This window comes from Prionailurus bengalensis, chromosome E4 (assembly GCF_016509475.1).
Source record: "Prionailurus bengalensis isolate Pbe53 chromosome E4, Fcat_Pben_1.1_paternal_pri, whole genome shotgun sequence".
Lineage (NCBI taxonomy): Eukaryota > Metazoa > Chordata > Mammalia > Carnivora > Felidae > Prionailurus > Prionailurus bengalensis.
In genome coordinates, this window is record NC_057360.1 from 2219285 (window position 1) to 2225931 (window position 6647).

The following is a 6647-nucleotide window of genomic DNA, read 5'->3' on the forward strand; positions in this document are numbered from 1 at the left end:
TTGATTAATTTAAAAATATAGGGGCACTTGAGTGGCTCAGTCGGTTGAGCGTCCAATTTCGGCTCAGGTCACGATCTCACAGTCCATGAGTTCGAGCCCGGCGTTGGGCTGTGTGCCGACAGCTCGGAGCCTGGAGCCTGCTTCGGATTCTGGGTCTCCCTCTCCCTCTGCCCCTCCCCCGCTCCTGCTATGTCTCTCTCTGTCTCTCTCTCTAAAAAATAAACATTAGGGGCGCCTGGGTGGCGCAGTCGGTTAAGCGTCCGACTTCAGCCAGGTCACGATCTCGCGGTCCGTGAGTTCGAGCCCCGCGTCAGGCTCTGGGCTGATGGCTCGAAGCCTGAAGCCTGTTTCCGATTCTGTGTCTGCCTCTCTCTCTGCCCCTCCCCCGTTCATGCTCTGTCTCTCTCTGTCCCAAAAATAAATAAACGATGGAAAAAAAAAATTTTTTAAAAATAAACATTAAAAAAAATAATACTAAGGGGCTCCTGGGTGGCTCAGCCGATTGAGCACCCGACTTCAGCTCAGATCATGATCTCTTGGTTCGTGGGTTCGAGCCGCGCACTGGGCTCTGTGCTGATGGCTCGGAGCCTGGAGCTGCTTCGGATTCTGTCCCCCTCTCTGCCCTGCCCCCGCTCATGCTGTGTTGGCTCCTTGATCATGTATTGGCCCTGCTTGATCCCACCCATATTTATTGCATGGATCTTATGTGCAGGACAGAGTGCTCTCCGGAGCACTTCCAGAGAGGAGACCTACCTGGTTCTTTGGTTACAAGCGTTCTCGGCTTTATGGTGTCACATGCATGAGCAAACACATGGGTATTTAATAACTATTTGTGCATTCCCTGGCTCCCACCCCCGGCCCTGGAACTTGTCTTCTTCCTGTGACCTTAGCCCTTTAGCTCTAATCCTTTCCTTGGGCCTCTGTGTCCAGGAACCACGTTGCATCTCCGTTGACCACCAGCATTTTTGTCCTCTCAAAGTTATTCATTTCTTCCTGCATTATTCGAATTCCTCTTCTAAAGCATAATTTCTTCCCCAACGAGGTATATGGATTTTTGTCTATATTTAGTTCTTGGCTTTTTTTTTTTTTTTAAGATTTTATTTGTAAGTGATCTCTACACCCAACATGGGGCTCGAACTCACAACCCTGAATGCGATCAAGAGTCGCATGATAGGGGCACCTGGGTGGCTCAGTCGGTTAAGCGTCCGACTTTGGCTCAGGTCATGAACTCACGGTTCATGAGTTCGAACCCCGCGTCGGGCTCTCTGCTGACAGCTCGGGGCCTGGAGCCTGCTTCTGATTCTGTGTCTCCCTCCCCTCAGTTTCTCCCCTGCTCACACTCTGTCTCTCTCTCAAAATAAGTAAAGATTAAGAAAAAAAAAAAAAAGTCGCATGCTCCACTGCCAGCCAGGCACCCTGGCTATTTTTTTAATTAAAACAATTTTAATTTCTTTAACGTAAGCTCTCTGCACAACGTGGGGCTTGAACACATGACCCCGAGATCAGGAGTCTCATGCTCCACCAGCTGAGCCACCCGGGCTGCCGCTAGCTCTGGCTTTTTATTCCCCTCTCGTCCTCTGTTCTCATGTTGTATTTTCTCCTCCTCCTCCTCCTCCTCCTCCTCCTCCTCCTCCTCCTCCTTTAATGTTTATTTATTTTTGAGAGACAGAGGGCAAGTGGGGGAGGGGGAGAGATGGGGGGGACAGAGGATCTGAAGCGGTCTCTATGCTGACAGAAGCGAGCCCAATGCGCTCATGAACTTCGAGACAGTGACCTGGGCCGAAGTCAGATGCTTAACCGACAGAGCCACCCAGGCGCCCCGTCCGTTGATTCTTTCCTTGATTTATTCCCTGTTTCAGCAAACATTTATTGGGATCCCACGATGTGCAGGAGATGAGGAGTCACAGAGCACTATTGGGGAATGAGGAGAACTTATAGGTCAGATAAAATAGAAGAAGTACACTCCTCTGGGTAGACACAACCCCCAGTCGTGGAGCTTGATTAGGGAAGAGCAGGCTGGATTTCAGCCCTCATTCATCCCCCTGGTTGGGCATCCCCCTTGTGCAGTGTACAAACTCATTAACCGTACATGGAGGCCCGAAGAATAAAGATAAACAGAACATGGGTCCTGACTGCTGGGATCTCAGTCTGCAATGGAGAAACACACAGGCAGGCACACCCACTGTTTTTGATGGTTTATCAAGTTTATCAGAGGTGGCCAAAGAGCACGAGGCATCGGCAAGTAATTGTTATGGGGGCACCTGCGTGGCTCAGTAGGTTGAGCATCTGACTTTGGCTCAGGTCACGATCTCATGATTCATGAGTTAGAGCCCCACATCCAGCTCACTGCTGTCACTGCAGACCCTGCTCCGGATCATCTGCCCGCGCCCCCCCCCCCCCCCCCCCCCTGCTCGCAGCCTCTCTCTCTCAAAAATAAACATCGGGGCGCCTGGGTGGCTCAGTCCTTAAGCGTCCCACTTCAGCTCAGGTCATGATCTCATGGTTCCTGAGTTCCAGCCCCATGTCGAGCTCTGTGCTGACAGCTCAGAGCCTAGATCCTACTTCAGATCCTGTGTCTCCCCCTATCTCTACCCCTCCCCTGCTCACGCTCTGTGTCCCTCTGTCTCTCGATAAATAAACGTTAAAAAAAAAAAAAGAAAGAAACGTTTTTCTTTTAAATCACAGCCCCCCCCCCCCCCCCCCAACTTGCACAGTATTTTTGTCGTAACATTCCTTTCCCTGCTCGGAGAGTGCCCACCAGGCGGGCACGGTGAGCCAATGAGAGCGGGCTGAGCGGTGCCACCTGAGCCAATGAGAGCGGGCTGAGCGGTGCCACCTGAGCCAATGAGAGCGGGTCGTGCGGTGAGCCAATGAGAGCGGGCCGTGCAGTTAGCCAGTGAGAGTGGGCCGGGCCGTGCCACCTGAGCCAATGAGCGCCAGCAGGCACCTCCTACTGCACGAGCTCTCGGCCAATGAAAATCCCGCGTCCACCTGGTTGCGCGCGTTCTGGGAAGAGGTTCGTTGCCCTGTGCTTTCTCCTTCTGCGTCTGTTTTGTTTCCGAGCCACGGTGGCCGGCTTTGGAAGTAGTGGGGCCGGACCTGTTTCAGAGGAGCCAAGGGAAGTATCCTGTTGGATTTCAACGGACACTAAAGGGGCCTTGAAGGAAACAGTCCAGGAAAGGCAGATCAACAGGTGAGTAGGGGTTGGGGTGGGGGGAGGGAGAAGAGAGAGAGGGGGAGGAGGGCACAGAGAAGCTAAGTTTTGATAGGGCTCCAGGAACTGGTAAGGAAACCTGAAAAAAACTGGTCAGCCTCAGGGCCGGGAGCTCAGGCAGCAGACTTTGGCTCGGTTCAGTACAGCCGCATTTTTTAACGGTGAACGGAGTGACCTTACGAGGCAGTGGACTATTCAAGCACCGCGAGGCTGACCAGCGCTCAGGCGTGTTGTGCAAAGGATTTTTACACTGGCAGGGAGGCTGGCCCAGATCGGGGTTCTTAAACGGTTTGGGGTCAGGTGCCTCCTGAGAACCTGAAGAAACGTGAGGATGCTGCTTTTCCTCTGAACAGCTCATATGCCTGCTGAGTTGATTATTATTATTTTTTTAATTTTTTTTTCAACGTTTATTTATTTTGGGGACAGAGAGAGACAGAGCATGAACGGGGGAGGGGCAGAGAGAGAGGGAGACACAGAATCGGAAACAGGCTCCAGGCTCCGAGCCATCAGCCCAGAGCCTGACGCGGGGCTCGAACTCACAGACCGCGAGATCGTGACCTGGCTGAAGTCGGACGCTTCACCGACTGCGCCACCCAGGCGCCCCTGAGTTGATTATTTATGGCAGCACAATAAACACCCCCAAGAACTTTATGCACGTTATACATTGTATCAAGTGTGTATTATGTATTTTACCTATCGTGTAGAGTCTATGAGTTCACCGTTTCTGTGGGTCAGGGATTCTGAAGCAGCTTAACTGGGTGATTGTGGCTCATGATTTGATTCACAGGGAAGTTGAGGCTTTGACCGCGGCTGCAGTCATCTGATGCAGTGGCTTTGTCCCCCCAGGGGACATTTGTGACTGTCACCAAAGGCAGTGTACGTATGCCCTTGGCATCAGTGAGTGGAGGCCAGGAATGCTGTTAACAGCCCCCGCTCCGTTACAAAAATTATCTAGCCCCAAATGTTCATAGTGTCAAGGTTGAGAAGCCTTATTTCATTTCAGTCCCTTAATTTATTTGCTTTCCATTTCATTAAATACGAGCTCTTTCCAAGATGGTGATTCCGAGACGGTTTCTCAGAATGACAAAGAACAGGCTATATTTAAACATATGACTTAGGTCTTTTTAAAGATTTTCTATAAAATCATTTCTTCCTTTTCTTCTTCCTCTTCTTCTTCTTTTTTTTTAAGATTTTATCTTTAAGTAATCTCCACACCGAATGTGGGGCTCGAACTCACAACCCCAAGACCAAGAGTCACATGCTCCACCGACTGAGCCAGCCAGGCACCCCTGAAATCATTTCTCGAAACGGTTTTCTCTTCGAAACGGAGAAGGAAGTGCTTACAGGCTTCGGGATGTAAAATGGCTTTCTCAGTCCGGTGGCTCCATAGATCAAGGGGGGAAAACTCTTAAGACAGGTGGTTCCTTGCCCTTGAAATGCCTCAGCTGAGCACCTGGGGCAGAATATCAACGGAGCCAAGGTGTTTAAAAACTGGGGCCCGGGGCCCGAGCGGCTCAGTCGAAGCATCCGGCTCTCCATTTCGGCTCAGGTCATGATCTCACGGTTCCTGAGTTCGAGCCCCGCGTCAGTCAGCACAGAGCCTGCTTGGGATTCTGTCAAAATAAGTAAATAAACATTCAAAATCAAACCCAACCAAACTGGGTCCGGGCGTCTGTCCGGGCCCGGAAGAGGTGCCAGGTTGACCCCGTGCCGCCCCTTAGTCCCGTTGGGCACCGGCAGGGGGTGTGGAGAGAACGTTCAGGCTCAGCCACTGGTCCCTCTGTGCCCATGCATCACCCTGCGTGGGCACCCAGGGGCCGGTGGGTTCACTGCACCCTCACGGGCGACGTCCTGGGTTTCAATCCACCTTTTCGGGGGTCACTCAGGACGGGGACTTCTAAGGTGAAGGGGACTCTGCTGGGGACTCCGTTCTGGACTTCCCACTGCCCAGGCCCAGCACACCCTTGGCCAGGCTGGGCGCAGGCTTCGCCCCTCCCCGGGGGCCTCCACCCCTCCACCCCTCGGGGAGCGGAGGAGGGGCCCGGACACCCCTGCTTCGCTCCTTCTTGCCCCTATTAAGGACGAGCAAATCGACGCTTTTTCGTTTCGAGAGTTTTCATCGCGCGAGCCGGTAAGCGTCAGCACTCAGGGCCCATCTGGGGGACGTTGCCTCAGCTCCTGGAGCTTGTCGGGGTCTCACAGTGGGGACTCGCCCCTCTTGCGCTGTCCCTTATTCTCCATCAGCCAGAGGGCTCACCGATTCCCCCGCCTCGGGGTCCACCCTCGACCAGGTGGGCCTTTCCCTCTGTAAAACCCAACCTCCCAGTCGGAAAAGACGACGGTGCTTTGGAAGTGCAGAAAAATGTCTCTCCAGCGGGCGGTGTCCGGGTGCAAGGCCCGGAAGGAGTTGTCTCGGGCACCGAGGCCACAGCCCTCTGTCAGGCAGCGTTCTGAGACTAAGGGCCAGGAGCCTCTTGGGGATGAAGCCCCGCAGGTGCTAATGGGCCCCGGTGGGGGGGGGCAGCAGGTGAAGGAGGCCCCGGCAGGGAGCCACCGTGGTGCCCTCTGCCCCCGCCAGTGTCTTGTGTCTCAGGCCTGCCTTGGGGAAAACTCAGGAGAGACTGGGATACCGGGGACCAAGTGCAGGGACGAGGAGAGCATGGCCGGAACACGGAGACTCCCCAACCATATTAAAACCATTCATTGTTGGGGCGCCTGGGGGGCTCAGTCGGTGGAGCGGCCGACTTCAGCTCAGGTCGTGATCTCGCGGTCTGTGAGTTCGAGCCCCGCGTCGGGCTCCGCACTGACAGCTCGGAGCCTGGAGCCCGCTTTGGATTCTGGGTCTCCCTCTCTCTCTGCCCCTCCCCCGTTCACTCACTGTCTCTCACAAATGAATAAGCTTAAAAAAAAAAAATCAAAACATTCATTTGTTTCTATGACCTGAATCGAAAGCCTTGTTGTGAAAAACCCCAAAGATTAAAAATCCCCCGTCAGTCCACCCGCTGGAGAGTGACGTTTTTACATTTTGGGGGGGTTGTCTTCTTGATCTTTTTTTTTTTTTTTTTTTCTCTTCTAGGCACGTACAGTTAAATGTTTTTCCCACAGAATTGCATCGCGCTGTACCACACAGATTTTCGGAAACCTAAGACGCGGTATTGAACTAATTCTGCATCTAACTCCAATTGTAATAAAGTTAATACATGCAGACGATCTGATGAGCAAGTGTAACGGTTGAAACGTTTGACACGGACGGAGGCCGCCGAGAGGGGTACGTGGGGGGCCGGAAGGGCTCCGTGATGACCGGGTGTCGGGGAGACTTTCCGAAGCCACGTGGGTCTGGCTGCCGTGGCCCCACGCCAGTAACTGCGTACCGGGCACCGATCTGAGTCCTTGGTATCTACTAAGTCACGAAAACTGGAGAGGAAAAACACCC

General features: G+C 53.2%; 1 long non-coding RNA gene across 1 annotated transcript; it reads left to right on the top strand.

Annotated features, from left to right (window-relative positions):
* The first annotated feature begins 2961 nt into the window (after positions 1 to 2961).
* On the top strand, positions 2962 to 6419 carry LOC122475703. The gene is made up of 2 exons (XR_006295285.1): positions 2962 to 3193; positions 6291 to 6419. It is a non-coding gene; the product is annotated as an uncharacterized LOC122475703 (long non-coding RNA).
* The last annotated feature ends 228 nt before the right edge of the window (positions 6420 to 6647 follow it).